This window comes from Piliocolobus tephrosceles, chromosome 19 (genome assembly GCF_002776525.5).
Source record: "Piliocolobus tephrosceles isolate RC106 chromosome 19, ASM277652v3, whole genome shotgun sequence".
NCBI lineage: Eukaryota > Metazoa > Chordata > Mammalia > Primates > Cercopithecidae > Piliocolobus > Piliocolobus tephrosceles.
The window spans coordinates 49606722-49625121 of record NC_045452.1 but is presented as its reverse complement, the minus strand read 5'-3'; the positions used below and the strand labels follow the sequence as shown (position 1 = coordinate 49625121).

Genomic DNA, 18400 nt, shown 5'->3' with positions numbered 1-18400 from the left:
AGGAGTTCAAGACCAGCCTGATCATCATAGAGAAACGCTGTCTCTACTAAAAATACAAAATTGGCTGGGCTTGATGGCACATGCTTGTAATCCCAGCTACTCAGGAGGCTGAGGGAGGAGAATCGTTTGAACCCAGGAGGCAGAGGTTCCAGTGAGCCGAGATCTCGCCATTGCACTCCAGCCTGGGCAACAAGAGGGTTTTGTCTTTCCCACTGCCTAAGTGTCTGAGCAATCTCATACTTAGAAATATGTATTTTATTGATCTCCCTAGCTTACGACTTAGCATACTGCCCCACCATCATGAGTAGAACTCATTAAATGTTGAACTGTCAATAATGGCACGTAGATATGTTTAAATGAAGATTTACAAATGAATATATCTCCGAAACCTTTCTCTCTCTCCCTTGTCCATGAGTAGGTGAAGAGAGGAATCATTTATAGATAAAAGGACAGGGACTGTTCTGACACCAATTTCACACTGTTTCTTCATGCTAATTCTCAAATAGCTAAATAGCTACTTGGATTGTGATAATTCCAGACATTGTGTGAGTGTGTATATTGTTTTTACTTTGTGAAAGAAGGAAAAAAGGAGGTGGATAAGAAGGACAGAGGTTCTACGTTCATTAAACTGTGATCTTACTTTTGGAGTCTCGGAAATGGTGTCAACTGAGAAGAAGCTGCAAATGGTTTGGAGATAATTCTTTCTAAATCTGAATAAAGATATCCCTTTCCTTGGATAGATTACCAAAATAACTATTTGGGTGCTTTTTTTCTTTTTCTTTTTTTTTTTTTTTTTTTTTGTCTTTGCATAGAAATCATACAAATGAAGAGAGAAGACATAGAAATCACATTTCCAAGTTAGTTTTCCCCACAACTCTGGTCAATTCCGGATGCAAGTAAAAATCCCCTCGGGAAGTTTTTATGTCAAAGATTCTTAGACTCCATCGCAGGGACATCCTGAATTAGGATTTCTGAGAGTGTAGCCTGGATTTCTCCATTTCACAGCTGTGTTTGAAAATCACTGCTCTATGGAAAACATGTACATTTGCATTAAATAACAAACACTTTCAGATCTTCAGTTGAAGAGATGGATTGAAAAGGTCTGGGGAAAGGCACTGCAAGTTATCAGAGGTTCACATGCCTAAGATATGTGAACTGGAATGATTTTACATGAAAGGGCATAAGAAATAAAGAGGGTATTAGATGACAGCACATAACCATATGAAGACCACTCCTACACTTCTCAACAACATCTCTACTAACGTGAAAACCAGAGGAATATTTAGTGAAATTGTAATGTCATGAACATGAGACAAATGACAGGAAACTCTGTCCATGAATCATCAGCCCACAGGATGTAAGTCACTCCTATGGTGACAACAAGACCAGGCACACTAAAGGATTTTTTTTTTAAAGGGTAGACTTGCTTTAGTGCCATCAATAACATTTAAGGCCATGCATGGTGAGGTCTTGTTAGCTGTCCTCTTATATCATTTGAGCATAAAGAGCTGGCCTGCCAGGGTCAGTCAGAAATCCTATTTTTCACTTTCATCATTAGATAGTGTAATTGCAGCCAAGATTACCTCTTGAAAGGGAACTGGGCAAGTTTTATGTGAAGATATAGAGCTGGATATTAAGGTTTAAAATTTTGTTTCTGAAACTGAAAATAGAACACAAAGGCATTTGTGTTTATAGCTTTTCACTTCGGTAAAATTTTTCTTTTTAAACTTCATTATGGAGGCTTTGGATCCCTTGTCAAGAGAGAAGCAGTTTTTTAAACAACCATTTAACTAATTATTTTTATTATTGTCTTTTAAAATTCCTGGAGGTAAATATTCATTTGATATGCCTCTTAGTGTTAGAAAAGAGATATTAAAATGCAGCGAATAAACAGCCAACAGGCCGGCTGTTATTGCAAAAAGAACCCTGAGGTCCTCCAGGTACACATTTTATTTGCTGTAGTAGAAAAATCCCCATTCGTTTTCCTAGCTACTAGGTTGTATTAGTGCCTCCTGGTTCTTCCCTTGAATTTACTAGAAATGGAAATTAAGAAACGAATCCAGTCATTGATCATTGGCCTGTTAACTTTGGACACTCACCCAGGTGAATGAAAAACATCTTGATAAGAACAACAAAGTCAATAGCACCAAAGGCAGTGCTTTTAAAGCAGTTGTTCTTGTGATGGTCTTTAAGCTGGTTGAGACCAGTAGCCCTGTCATATAATTGTAGCATACTTTATCAATAAAATGATTGCATTCCCATTTTGATTTTCTTTCTGCATGTTGGTATTTCAACTAAAAGTCATTAAGGGATTAAGAAAATGTCACATCAAAATAAATGTCAGTTTTAAAAACAAAAAGTATAATCACGATATGGGGAGTTTTCTAATAGTTCTTTGCAGAAATTACTTTTTCCTGAGAATGAGTAGCTTCTTTGAATTTTGATACAGTATTTGTCTGCCGAACTGACCAAGCGGTGCTGACCTAGGCAGTATGTATACTTTATTAGGGCAGTATTGCTAGGAACCATCTCTGGCTTTACTTAATTGTCACAATTAATATTTTTTTTTTTTTTTGGCACGAAACACATCATGTCACACACACTAAAATGGAATAAAGGCAGCTATCAATACTATTCATATGGACAGCATATTCCTCTGAATTGCTTCCACTAATAAGTTCCTCTAATAAAGCTCATTTCTTTTTTTTTTTTTTTCATTTTATTTTTGAAACAGAATCTTACTCTGTCACCCCAGGCTAAAGTGCACCGGTACGATCTCAGCTCCCTGCAACCTCTGCCTCCTGGGTTCAAGTGATTCTCCTGTCTCAGCCTCCTGAGTAGTTGGGATTACAGGCGTGCAACACCACGCCTGGCTAATTTTTATATTTTTAGTAGAGATGGGGTTTTACCGTGTTGGCCACACTGGTTTCGAACTCCTGACCTCAAGTGATCCTCCTGCCTCGGCCTCCCTAAGTGCTAGGATCACAGGTGTGAGCCACTGCACCTGACCAAGGCTCATTTCTTAATGGATGTAATCTTATTAAACAACTTTTGACATATCATTGACTTAGACTGACAGTTAAAAACAACCCAGCCCTTTTGTTAACATTATGTATCTAAAATAGGCAGGGTGTGGAATATCTATTGATGTTGGAAGATTCCTAGTGTGGACGTCATCAGTACTGTTTTTCCAGTTTTCCAACTCAAAGGGCACATACTAGGATTGCCTTTTCTAGTCCCTTGGGCTTGGGTAGGGGCATGTACTGATTCTAGCCAATGAAGTGGAGATGATTCTGACATATGTCACTCTCCAGAGGTCTCAGTTCCCTAATATCACTAGCATTGTTATCAGTGCTGGAACAAGCTGTTCATTTTTGAATAAATACATTTTTCTGTTTCATGAATACTGCAAGTCATGTAAATCGTCTTGTTTACAACTTTGTTTTGATTGCTAGGTGGTTTAGGGTCAAATTTATGGGTCTTCCTTTGGCAACTAGTCAGGAGCACAGAGCATACATTTTTTGTGTGCTAATGTTATCCAGCTTTATGTCTTTGTTACCTACTTTTCTCCTTTGTGCCAACTCTCCTCCCTTTTAAAAACATTTATTAGTTTGTTTCAAATATATTTTTCTAGGCAGCTCCAATTCTTTATAGAATAACGATGTTACAAACAAACAAATAATCATGATTGGGACAAGTCAAATAATTTTTCCCCATATAAACAGGCGGAATTCTTCAGATCTGATGTAGCCGAGTTGGGTTAGAGTAATGAAAAAAAGGTTTCCAACAAAACAGTTTTTCCCCCTAACTCCAATGATCACCATTGATAGTTAATTCTAATCTATATTGTTACAGAATTAATTATAAGAACTCAAAAGACATCAATACCAAAAGACTTAAGCTCCTGCATTCTTAGGACCTTCCATTCCATCTAGATAACATAATTCTTAAATCAGAGGCAGGGGAGTGGCTTGTAAATGCTTTCTCCGTATCATGCTACTCTACATGGAAATACCGTAAGACTATTCCATTGTTTCAGTAGCTAAAAAATAATTACTGCTTTATTTTATTTCCAGTAAATGGGTCATCAGAAGGCAGAATAAAAACTCAATGCCGGCCAGGCACGGTGGCTCACGCTTGTAATCCCAGCACTTTGGGAGGCCAAGGTGGGCAGATCACCCGAGGTCGGGAGTTCGAGACCAGCCTGACCAACATGGAGAAACCCCGTCTCTACTAAAAATAAAAAAAATTAGTTGGGCGTGGTGGCATGTGCCTGTAATCCCAGATACTCGGGAGGCTGAGGCAGGAGAATCACTTGGACCCAGTAGGCGGAGGTTGCGGTGAGCCGAGATCAGGCCATTGTACTCCAGCCTGGGCAACAAGAGTGAAACTACGTTTCAAGTGAACCTGGAGGGTGGAGCAAGATGGCCGAATAGGAACAGCTCCAGTCTCCATCTCCCAGCGCGAGCGACACAGAAGACCGGTGATTTCTGCATTTTCAACTGAAGTACTGGGGTCATCTCACTCGGGAGTGCCGGACAATCGGTGCTGGTCAGCTGCTGCAGCCTGACCAGCGAGAGCTGAAGCAGGGCGAGGCATCACCTCACCTGGGAAGCGCAAGGGGGAAGGGAGTCCCTTTTCCTAGCCAGGGGAACTGAGACACACAACACCTGGAAAATCGGGTAACTCCCACCCCAATACTGCGCGGTAAGCACACTGGCACACCAGGAGAATATACCCCACACCTGACCGGGAGGGTCCCACGCCCACGGAGCCTCCCTCCTTGCTAACACAGCAGTCTGCAGCAATCTAACCGCAAGGCAGCAGCGAGGCTGGGGGAGGGGCGCCCACCATCGCTGAGGCTTAAGTAGGTAAACAAAGCCACTGGGAAGCTCGAACTGGGTGGAGCTCACAGCAGCTCAAGGAAACCTGCCTGTCTCTGTAGACTCCACCTCTGGGGGCAGGACACAACTAAAAAAATAACAGGGGAAGCAGCAGAGGTCTGTGCAGACGCGAACGACTCTGTCTGACAGCTTTGAAGAAAGCAGTGGATCTCCCAACTCGGAGGTTGAGATCTGAGAAGGGGCAGGCGGCCTGCTCAAGTGGGTCCCTGACCCCTGAGTAGCCTAACTGGGAGACATCCCCCACTAGGGGCGGTCTGACACCCCACACCTCACAGGGTGGAGTACACCCTGAGAGGAAGCTTCCAAAGCAAGAATCAGACAGGTGCACTCGCTGTTCAGCAATATTCTATCTTCTGCAACCTCTGCTGCTGATACCCAGACAAACAGGGTCTGGAGTGGACCTCAAGCAATCTCCAACAGACCTATAGCTGAGGGTCCTGACTGTCAGAAGGAAAACTATCAAACAGGAAGGACACCTATACCAAAACCCCAGCAGTACGTCACCATCATCAAAGACCAGAGACAGATAAAACCACAAAGATGGGGAAAAAGCAGGGCAGAAAAGCTGGAAATTCAAAAAATAAGAGCGCATCTCCCCCTGCAAAGGAGCACAGCCCATCGCCAGCAATGGATCAAAGCTGGTCAGAGAATGACTTTGATGAGATGAGAGAAGAAGGCTTCAGTCCATCAAACCTCTCAGAGCTAAAGGAGGAATTACGTACCCAGTGCAAAGAAACTAAAAATCTTGAAAAAGGAGTGGAAGAATTGACAGCTAGACTAATTAATGCAGAGAAGGTCGTAAACGAAATGACAGAGATGAAAACCATGACACGAGAAATACGTGACAAATGCACAAGCTTCAGCAACCGACTGGATCAACTGGAAGAAAGAGTATCAGCGATGGAGGATCAAATGAATGAAATGAAGTGAGAAGAGAAACCAAAAGAAAAAAGAAGAAAAAGAAATGAACAAAGCCTGCAAGAAGTATGGGATTATGTAAAAAGACCAAATCTACGTCTGATTGGGGTGCCTGAAAGTGAGGGGGAAAATGGAACCAAATTGGAAAACACTCTTCAGGATATCATCCAGGAGAACTTCCCCAACCTAGCAGGCCAGGCCAACATTCAAATTCAGGAAATACAGAGAACGCCACAAAGATACTCCTCCAGAAGAGCAACTCCAAGACACATAATTGCCAGATTCACCAAAGTTGAAATGAAGGAAAAAATCTTAAGGGCAGCCAGAGAGAAAGGTCGGGTTACCCACAAAGGGAAGCCCATCAGACTGACAGCAGATCTCTCGGCAGAAACTCTACAAGCCAGAAGAGAGTGGGGGCCAATATTCAACGTTCTTAAAGAAAAGAATTTTAAACCCAGAATTTCATATCCAGCCAAACTCAGTTTCATAAGTGAAGGAGAAATAAAATTCTTTACAGATAAGCAAATGCTTAGAGATTTTGTCACCACCAGGCCTGCCTTACAAGAGACCCTGAAGGAAGCCCTAAACATGGAAAGGAACAACCGGTACCAGCCACTGCAAAAACATGCCAAAATGTAAAGACCATCGAGCCTAGGAAGAAACTGCATCAACTAATGAGCAAAATAACCAGTTAATATCATAATGGCAGGATCAAGATCACACATAACAATATTAACCTTAAATGTAAATGGACTAAATGCTCCAATTAAAAGACACAGACTGGCAAACTGGATAAAGAGTCAAGACCCATCAGTCTGCTGTCTTCAGGAGACCCATCTCACATGCAGAGACATACATAGGCTCAAAATAAAAGGATGGAGGAAGATCTACCAAGCAAATGGAGAACAAAAAAAAGCAGGGGTTGCAATCCTAGTCTCTGATAAAACAGACTTTAAACCATCAAAGATCAAAAGAGACAAAGAAGGCCATTACATAATGGTAAAGGGATCAATTCAACAGGAAGAGCTAACTATCCTAAATATATATGCACCCAATACAGGAGCACCCAGATTCATAAAGCAAGTCCTTAGAGACTTACAAAGAGACTTAGACTCCCATACAATATTAATGGGAGACTTCAACACTCCACTGTCAACATTAGACAGATCAACGAGACAGAAAGTTAACAAGGATATCCAGGAATTGAACTCATCTCTGCACCAAGTGGACCTAATAGACATCTATAGAACTCTCCACCCCAAGTCAACAGAATATACATTCTTCTCAGCACCACATCGCACTTATTCCAAAATTGACCACATAATTGGAAGTAAAGCACTCCTCAGCAAATGTAAAAGAACAGAAATTATATCAAACTGTCTCTCAGACCACAGTGCAATCAAACTAGAACTCAGGACTAGGAAACTCAATCAAAACCGCTCAACTACATGGAAACTGAACAACCTGCTCCTGAATGACTACTGGGTACATAACGAAATGAAAGCAGAAATAAAGATGTTCTTTGAAACCAATGAGAACAAAGATACAACATACCAGAATCTCTGGGACACATTTAAAGCAGTGTGTAGAGGGAAATTTATAGCACTAAATGCCCACAAGAGAAAGCTGGAAAGATCTAAAATTGACACTCTAACATCACAATTAAAAGAACTAGAGAGGCAAGAGCAAACACATTCAAAAGCTAGCAGAAGGCAAGAAATAACTAAGATCAGAGCAGAACTGAAGGAGATACAGACACAAAAAACCCTCCAAAAAATCAATGAATCCAGGAGTTGGTTTTTTGAAAAGATCAACAAAATTGACAGACCACTAGCAAGACTAATAAAGAAGAAAAGAGAGAGGAATCAAATAGACGCATTAAAAAATGATAAAGGGGATATCACCACCGACCCCACAGAAATACAAACTACAGTCAGAGAATACTATAAACACCTCTACGCAAATCAACTAGAAAATCTAGAAGAAATGGATAATTTCCTGGACACTTACACTCTTCCAAGACTAAACCAGGAAGAAGTTGAATCCCTGAATAGACCAATAGCAGCCTCTGAAATTGAGGCAACAATTAATAGCCTGCCCACCAAAAAAAGCCCAGGACCAGATGGATTCACAGCTGAATTCTACCAGAGGTACAAGGAGGAGCTGGTACCATTCCTTCTGAAACTATTCCAATCAATAGAGAAAGAGGGAATCCTCCCTAACTCATTTTATGAGGCCAACATCATCCTGATACCAAAGCCTGGCAGAGACACAACAAAAAAAGAGAATTTTAGACCAATATCCCTGATGAACATCGATGCAAAAATCCTCAATAAAATCCTGGCAAACCGGATTCAGCAGCACATCAAAAAGCTTATCCACCATGATCAAATGGGCTTCATCCCTGGGATGCAAGGCTGGTTCAACATTTGCAAATTAATAAACGTAATCCAGCATATAAACAGAACCAAAGACAAGAACCACATGATTATCTCAATAGATGCAGAAAAGGCTTTTGACAAAATTCAACAGCCCTTCATGCTAAAAACGCTCAATAAATTCGGTATTGATGGAACGTACCTCAAAATAATAAGAGCTATTTATGACAAACCCACAGCTAATATCATACTGAATGGGCAAAAACTGGAAAAATTCCCTTTGAAAACTGGCACAAGACAGGGATGCCCTCTCTCACCACTCCTATTCAACATAGTGTTGGACGTTCGGGCTAGGGCAATCAGGCAAGAGAAAGAAATCAAGGGTATTCAGTTAGGAAAAGAAGAAGTCAAATTGTCCCTGTTTGCAGATGACATGATTGTATACTTAGAAAACCCCATCGTCTCAGCCCAAAACCTTCTTAAACTGATAAGCAACTTCAGCAAAGTCTCAGGATACAAAATTAATGTGCAAAAATCACAAGCATTCTTATACACCAGTAACAGACAAGCAGAGAGCCAAATCAGGAATGAACTTCCATTCACAATTGCTTCAAAGAGAATAAAATACCTAGGAATCCAACTTACGAGGGATGTAAAGGACCTCTTCAAGGAGAACTACAAACCACTGCTCAGTGAAATCAAAGAGGACACAAACAAATGGAAGAACATACCATGCTCATGGATAGGAAGAATCAATATCGTGAAAATGGCCATACTGCCCAAGGTTATTTATAGATTCAATGCCATCCCCATCAAGCTACCAATGAGTTTCTTCACAGAATTGGAAAAAACTGCTTTAAAGTTCATATGGAACCAAAAAAGAGCCCGCATTGCCAAGACAATCCTACGTCAAAAGGACAAAACTGGAGGCGTCACGCTACCTGACTTCAAACTATACTACAAGGCTACAGTAACCAAAACAGCATGGTACTGGTACCAAAACAGAGATATAGACCAATGGAACAGAACAGAGTCCTCAGAAATAATACCACACATCTACAACAATCTGATCTTTGACAAACCTGAGAGAAACAAGAAATGGGGAAAGGATTCCCTATTTAATAAATGGTGCTGGGAAAATTGGCTAGCCATAAGTAGAAAGCTGAAACTGGATCCTTTCCTTACTCCTTATACGAAGATTAATTCAAGATGGATTAGAGACTTAAATGTTAGACCTATTACCATAAAAACCCTAGAAGAAAATCTAGGTAGTACCATTCAGGACATAGGCATGGGCAAGGACTTCATGTCTAAAACACCAAAAGCAATGGCAGCAAAAGCCAAAATTGACAAATGGGATCTAATTAAACTAAAGAGCTTCTGCACAGCAAAAGAAACTACCATCAGAGTGAACAGGCAACCTACAGAATGGGAGAAAATTTTTGCAATCTACTCATCTGACAAAGGGCTAATTTCCAGAATCTACAAAGAACTCAAACGAATATACAAGAAAAAAACAAACAACCCCATCAAAAATTGGGGAAAGGATATGAACAGACATTTCTCAAAAGAAGACATTCATACAGCCAACAGACACATGAAAAAATGCTCATCATCACTGGCCATCAGAGAAATGCAAATGAAAACCACAATGAGATACCATCTCACACCAGTTAGAATGGCAATCATTAAAAAATCAGGAAACAACAGGTGTTGGAGAGGATGTGGAGAAATAGGAACACTTTTACACTGTTGGTGGGATTGTAAACTAGTTCAACCATTATGGAAAAGAGTATGGCAATTCCTCAAGGATCTAGAACTAGATGTACCATATGACCCAGCCATCCCACTACTAGGTATATACCCAAAGGATTATAAATTATTCTACTACAAAGACACATGCACACGTATGTTTATTGCGGCACTATTCACAATAGCAAAGACTTGGAATCAACCCAAATGTCCATCAGTGACAGACTGGATTAAGAAAATGTGGCACATATACACCATGGAATACTATGCAGCCATAAAAAAGGATGAGTTTGCGTCCTTTGTAGGGACATGGATGCAGCTGGAAACCATCATTCTTAGCAAACTATCACAAGAAGAGAAAACCAAACACCGCATGTTCTCACTCATAGGTGGGAACTGAACAATGAGATCACTTGGACTCGGGAAGGGGAACATCACACACTGGGGCCTATCATGGGGATGGGGGAGGGGGGAGGGATTGCATTGGGGAGTTATACCTGATATAAATGATGAATTGATGGGTGCTGACTAGTTGATGGGTGCAGCACACCAACATGGCACAGATATACATATGTAACAAACCTGCATGTTATGCATATGTACCCTAGAACTTAAAGTATAATGAAAAAAAAAAAAAGTGAACCTAAATGCATGCAAATTTTAAAAAAGTAATCAGGGGATTGGAAGAGCCTAGGATGGAAAACAAACTGTGATAAAAGAACTCAACTGTGTTACAGATGTGTGACATAACCTCACTGAAGCAGGCACAGAAAATGAACTGATCTAATTAACTTTGGGAAACCATGTTTTGAATGGAAACTCTAATACTAAACGCAAATGGAACAGTAAATAAATAGTGTATTCTACCAGGAAAAAAAAAGAAACTACGTTTCAAACAACAACAACAACAACAAAACCTCAAAGCCAGCTGGCTCTTGAAAGGACAATTCTAAGGCCCCACTGTTACCAATATATCCTGAGACACAGTCCTTACTCACTGACAGCAGTGATCCCTCATTGGTCCAGCTGCTTTCTGGAATTTTTGCCACAGAACGCTCATGACCTTGTTCACAGTGGTATTGACCTTCTTAGTCTAGTCTAGCTGTTCCTGGCTGTGATGATCTCTTAGATCTTGATGGGTGAAGTTATCACATACAGCCTGAGTAGCACCAAGGCCATATTTTACTTTGTCTTGTGAGTCCTCAATGAAGTCTAGGTAAAGATGACCAGGACATAGTTCATAGGGGTCTAATGGCTGTGGCTGGTGACAGAGTCATTCTATAAAATACAGGGAAAGTCTTTGGCTCAGAGTCTTCCAACAACACGTGGAGGTATCTTAAGAAGCCTGCACCATGTTTCAGTCTGATCATTTTCTGGAAGGTAATGCAGAGCTGTGGAGACACCAACGAAAAATTCCTCTCCACAAATTCTCAGCAACGATCACTAAGGGAAATCCGTAAGTCACACATAATTGGTCTGCTGTTGCTATTATGGTAACAGAAACTCAAAATGGAACCTGGAGTGCTCCTGAGCAACTTTGAGGTATTCTTGTAATATTTATGTTTTTGTTTTTTATTACTGCTTTTTTTTCCATTGAAAAATAGGCATCTTGGAAGTTTATACTGACTAAGCTGAAGTGTATTTCTCTTTTTATAGCCTTTCTCAATATCAGGATAAATTCTAAACCACCAGACATGGTTTGTAATCAATAATTTCAAGTGAATAACTTCCAAACATGTGAACATGCAACGTGGCTAAAATAATGGTTTCACCTCAAGATAGAAATAAGGTATTTTTGGCACAAGAGTCTTCAGGAAACCAAGTGAATGATATCAAGTCTCTGAGCAGCAATTTTAAGAAGAAAGTTTGAGCTTCAGAGCTTCAAAAAGCTTTTGAGCTTTTTTATTTGCTAACTGTAATATTTTAGACTACATCTATACTATCCTCTGAGCCCAATGCCTCTTTGGCCATGCAATTTTTAATGGTGGTCATCAGTAGAACAAGGTAGATATAAAACAGTCTTTAGATCAGCGTTTATTGCTATAGAAAGTACATTCATGCCACACTGAGTGATTATAGCTTACACCTACAAAAGGAACAGTGGAATGTACAGAAAATGGCATTAGACCCCACAAAGATCCTGATATACAGAAAGATACCCATCTCCTTATGGAGAAGGCTAAGTAATGGTTCTCTAAAGATGTCTACATCTTAATTCCAGAACCAATTAATATGTTCCTTTACATGGAGATGGACTTTACAAATGTGATCAAACGAAAGATTTTGAGACGGAGAGATTTCTCTGAGTTATCTAGGTGGGCCCAATGTAATCACAATGAAAACAACAGGGCCTTAAGGCAGAGAAGGTGTAAATGGGAATGTGTAAATGGAAGGAGAGGGAAAGAGGGAGTGTGACGCAGGGCCACAAGACAAGGAATGAGGACGGTCTCTGTAAGTAACAAAAGGCAAGAAGTTGGATTTTCCCCAGAAGCTTCCAGAAGAAAAGCAGCTCTGCTGACAAAATGATTTTAGATTTCTGATCTCTATAACTATAAATGAATATATTGTTTAAGCCACTAAATTTGGAATAATTTGTTACAGCAGCAATGGAAAACCAATACATCTCATTTTCTCATCTTTCTGTGATTACGGCGTATGAAATTGCCATAACCCTAACTCCAGTGATTGGTACATTACTGCAGCTTTGGTAACGTCAAAAACATGGTATCATGTTTTTGGAAAAATTGACTTTGGTTTGAGGTTGACAGCTTGCTAAATTTCTCTGTTTCCTCCATTCACTTACACGTATTAACCACATGCATGTACACAGGTGATAAGCTAACCACAAGTCTAGGGTTTTTCCTTGCATTTGAAAACTGTGCTATACGATTTATAAATCCAGCCCCCTTTTCTTCTGCCTCCAAGTTAAACTAAAGAAAAGCAAGAAGTATTCCACAAAGAGTTGATGAATTAAATAACTGTACTATTTGGAAGTTCTTCTCAGTTTAAACTCCTTTATAAGCTTCTCTCCCTGGAGGTATTGTCTGCAAGAGAAAGGAAGCTCATACTAATAGATATTAATAAGTGGAGTGGAAATCACTGGGGTTGAGTTTAGCTTAGAAGACGATCCTACTAGAAGAGCCAGATTGCATCACCCAGATGCACAACAGATGAGATTATGCTATTTAAGGAGGACAGACTGTTGAGAACAGAGCAGGAAAAGAAGATTTCCCATGGCAGAATGAAATAGGCAATCTGGTAAATAGGAGAGAATGGAACTTTGGGGGCAATATCATGAACCTAAAAAATAACCTCTCTGCAACATCTAGGGAAAATTGGTGGAAAGATGATATGTAAGACAGAATACAGGGGAAAGAAATTTTAACAGCAAATTATTGAACAAAATCTAGAAGCTGGAAGGTAACAGAATAGTTTGAATTATTATCTACCCCAGATGATTCAGTGTAATCTTTTTGTAATAAGCTTCTTTCATAATGATGTTCATGAAAGCTATACTTCAAATTTGCTTGAAAGTCACCTTTTGAAGGAGAGACAGCGGCGCAGCCATTAAATGGTGATCTTGCTGGTCTTATGAGATCTCTATTACCCAGTAAAGTCTTCATGACTCTGGGGCCTGATCTTCAACTTTTTGGGTGACTTGACTTTGTCAATTTATCTGAAAATTATCAGGCTTAGAAAACAGTTTATATCAGTGTTTCTCAGTATATTATTAGAACCAACAAGAAACTTTTCCAAAATGCCAATGCCTGAGCCTCATTCCTAAATATTCTGATTTATTTGGTCTGGGGTATGTTTCAGGCATTGATAGTTATTAAAAACTCCCCAGGTGACACTTATGTACAGCCAGTGCTGAGAACCACTGATTTATATTAACCAAGCTCATATTTTTAAGCTACAACAATAATATTCACAGTGACTGCTTGCTGAGTGCCACAGCATGATGTTCACTACAGTAATAGGTTCTTGACATTTAATTGGAGAGGAAGTGTTATTCCTAATTTATAGATCTGAGAGACAAACCATAGTTATAGTATCTGAACCCAGGTTTGATTTCAATCTTGGGATCTTAGGGCTTTATTAATTTCTTAATTGATAATAGGAGGTGTAAGTGGCAAGAAAGTTAATAATTTGCACAAAATTCTGCTGGAGTTTGAGAACCCAAATAAAAGCATATGGTTATTTAAGACCAAAGTTAGAACCACAGGAGTCAAAGCTTTATCTTAAGTAGGATGCATTGATCCACCCACCAGAGTTTTTTAAGTTTCCTGTCTACTGGTGAGGGAGCCTCCTGTGTGAATGCTGGACCCAGCTGTGTAAGGCCCTTCTTTGGACAATATTCCAGGGACTAGGAGGTGCTTCACTTACAGTTCTTCTTCTGTAAGAATTCGGACCTTCCTTGATCTCCTATTATGACATCTCTCAAGATATTTGAATTAATTAGATACAGTTTTTCTTGTGATTTTAAATCCCTTTAGGTCACATTTGGAAATAACTTTAATCTCCTTAATGGAGTAAGAAAGGATAGTTTCTAAAAATTTGTAACAGATTTTTCTTTTTTTGGGGTTAAAGGGTATATTAGACATAATAGATATTTTTGTAATAGATGTTATAATGACAGTGGGAACATGTGTGGAGAGCTCTACACGGCATGCTAAGAAATGTGTCCTTTATTCTTAATGCAACATCCAGGGTGGGGAGAGTGGCACTCAGCAATTTCAAACATAGAGGTATAACATCAGATATTTTACTCAGAATGAATAGTGTTTGAGACTATGCAGAGGATGGTTAGGAAATAGGAGAGGAAAGGAACTTATGGCAGAGAGATCAATTATATTAGTACAGAAAGAAGATGATGAGACATAGAGAAAAGGAGGTTGAATTTGAAACATATTCCGAGGGCAGAAAATCTCCAGTTTGCTAACTAATGAATGTGAAAGGCGAGGACAAGTAAGGTGAATTTCTTGGGTTCTGGCTGCAGTAATTGGACAAAATTTCTTTTTCTTTTTTTTGTTCCTTTGAGACAGAATCTCGCTCTGTCGCCCAGGCTGGAGTGCAGTTGCCTGATCTCGGCTCACTGCAAGCTCCGCCTCCCGGGTTCACGCCATTCTCCTGCCTCAGCCTCCTGAGTAGCTGGGACTACAGGCGCCCGCCACCTCGCCCGGCTAATTTTTTGTATTTTTAGTAGAGATGGGGTTTCACCGTGTTAGCCAGGAGGGTCTCGATCTCCTGACCTCTTGATCCACCCACCTTGGCCTCCCAAAATGCTGGGATTACAGGTGTGAGCCACCACGCCTGGCCAATTGGATGAAATTTCTAGTCACCAAGAAAGGGACAGAGGAGGAGAAACTGGTTGGTTGAGGGAAGAACGAAGAGGGTGCAAGGTGTTAATTCTAGCATGGAAATGTAATTACGTCAGGTGGGATCTCAAGGAGACTGGTATGTTAGGCCCAGAGGAGCCTTGGAAACCATTGTTATGATGTAGAGCAGGGAGTGATGTACCCAGTTAGAACTGAGAAGCCACTTCTAAGAATTGTACCACACCTGCAGTTTTGCCTAGACACAAGACTACTGCTACTAATGACAACGATAATCTTTAAGCGGAATATTTTATATATTGGTGCTGAGCTTAATGCCTTATATTCAATCCATTGTCACATTTAAATTTTCTCAAATAATGTGACATACGTACTAATACATTGCCTTTTTAGAGAAGTGGAAAATAATGAATCACCGGATCCTTCACTAAATAATGATCTCATCTAATACATTAGAATTTTTAATGATATGGTAATTCCCCTTTCACCCCAGAAGATTCTTTGGCACATAGAACTCTGTGGGCCAAAAAAAAAAAAAAAAAAAAAAAAAACCTGGCACATAGTTTGGCTGGATAAATGGTGAAAGTTACATTTCACAGGATTACCCTTATAGCCGAGAGGATTTGGCTAACAGTCATGGGAAAAGTAGGAAGATTGATAAAATCTTGCATTTATGAAGGGTTGAGGAAGTGGAAAAGGTTAACCTAGCAAAGTAATTTTTAAACCACTTTACTGTGCAGGCTTCTTTAGAAAATCTGATGGATACTACAAAACCCTTTCCACGAAAAAGGCACATCCAAGAGCATGCACGTTCCTACAATTTTGAATAAAGTTGAAGTTCGTTGATAAAATAGGCTTAAGATGTGCCCCGGCATATACATGTTCAAATACTCTTCACAATTTGTTCTAAAGTACCCCCGCTTCCACTGCAAGGAAATTTTTTCTTCTCTCCTACTATAGTCAAATGTTGATATAACTGGAATTAAGCATTAGAGTATTTTTGAAGCATACACATAAACGGTTTTTCTCACTTCCCAATTCAGGTGGAAGCAAATCTAAGTCCTTTCTTAAATTGACTTTTTGGAGGCCTTTGAGAATCCTCAAATGGATATCCTGGACACTAAGAGTATGGGCAAATTTCACACACCTTTAGTAAATTGTTGGTTATCCACAGATGTTAATTAATCCTTGTATACATTTAATAATATACTCATATCTGTGAACCACTCCTTACAACTAAAACTAACTACGTGTTCAGGGAATATAAATAGATGTTAATATCAGCCTGAGAACAACATAATTAGGATGAGAAAGTAGCACCAAAATAATTATATAACATACTACAAATTATCATCAAATTAATATAAATTGAGATTCATCATTATTACATTGTCAGGATTTATCCAAAGTAATGAACTTATCAATTAACTGGCTCAAAGACTATCAAAGGACTGGAGAAACTTTAAGAAAGAATGAACTGCTTAATGAATTTCCCATTTCTTTAAGAGCCTACTAAGTACAAGCAAGTTCTTTATATCTAAACGCTGGTAAGAGGATTCTTGGTCACGTGTATGCATGGAAGCTCAGAGCTGATGGAAATATTAGCAGGCTTTGATAATGTTATTTATAGATGAGGTGACTGAGTTGAAGAGGCATCAATGGAATTTCTCAAAGCTGCCCGTTTACAGGATGTGAGCAACACGGGTGATGTGAACATCATACTCTGATCTGAAATTCCAGACCTGTCATTGAGTGTGTGACCTGAAGCCTCATTTTCCTCATCTATGACATAGACTATTTTGAGAGGATAAAAAGAGATCATTCCAGTCAAACACACAGCACATTATGCATGCAGGGAATACCAAATAAATGGTAGTTATTTTACTCTGTTAGGGAAAAAGCAAGAACTTGCAAATGGGTCTCCCAACTTTCAGTTTAAGATTCTAGTCACCGTCCCTCACTGGCAGGAATATACCTATGTAACAAACCTGCATATGTACCCCTGAACTGAAAACAAAAGTTAAAAAATAAATAAATAGGCCATGCGCAGTGGCTCACGCCTGTAATGCCAGCACTTTGGGAGGCCGAGGCAGGCAGATCACCTGAGGTTGGGCGATTGAGACCAGCCTGGCCAACATAGAGAAACCCTGTCTCTACTGAAAATACAAAATTAACTGGGTGTTGGGGCACATGCTTATAATCGCAGCTGCTTGGGAGGCTGAGGCAGGAGAATCACTTGAACCCGGGAGGCGGAGGTTGCAGTGAGCCGAGATCATGCCACTGCACTCCAGCCTGGGCAACAAGAGCGAAACTCCATCTCAAATAAAATAATAAATAAATAAATCAATAAAAAGTTTTTAATTAAAAAAAGAAAGTAACTTTATGGTATTAGGCCAATTTGCAAGCATTGGATAGTTTTACACTTGTTACATTCATTTTCAAGGACTTTCTCTGCCTTAATGGGGCAGAGATTTGGGTTTTTATTCTTGTTGTTGCTTCCACTATTGTATCTCCAACACCTTCAATCAGTGCTCAACAAATAAGTATTGAATGAAAGAATAAATTTCTCTACGATATCCCTACCACATTCTCTACTTGGCCATGGGACATTTGATATAATTTGCATTTTTTTTCTTTTTTATTATACTTTAAGTTCTAGGGTACATGTGCACAATGTGCAGGTTTGTTACATATGTATACATGTGCCATGTTGGTGTGGTGCACCCATCAACTCGTCAGCACCCATCAACTCATCATTTACATCAGGTAAAACTCCCAGTGCCATCCCTCCCCCCTCCCCAAAATAGGCCCCGGTGTGTGATGTTCCCCTTCCAGAGTCCAAGTAATCTCATTGTTCACCATTTCTTAAGGAATTGTGTAAAGCTAGACATGATTGGATGTTTGAGAATAAAATGAAACACCTTCATTCAAGAAGTGCAAGGCTTAACTAAAATATGTTTCAGGTTGCAATAAGACAAGAATCAGTTGACATCTTGTACACAACAATTGCAGAAGAGGTTACATTTTTTTTTTTTTCCTTTCAAAGCCTCAGATAAGTTTTAAATCGCAGACCTGCCACTTGCTAGCTCTGTGACCTTGGGCAAGTTACAAA

The 18400-nt window shown here is 39.7% G+C and overlaps 1 protein-coding gene across 7 annotated transcripts in view; it reads right to left on the bottom strand.

The window, feature by feature from the left end:
* The window catches only part of GRIK1 (glutamate ionotropic receptor kainate type subunit 1), a 416917-nt gene that overhangs the window by 114376 nt on the left and 284141 nt on the right, over positions 1-18400 (bottom strand). The window lies entirely within an intron of this gene.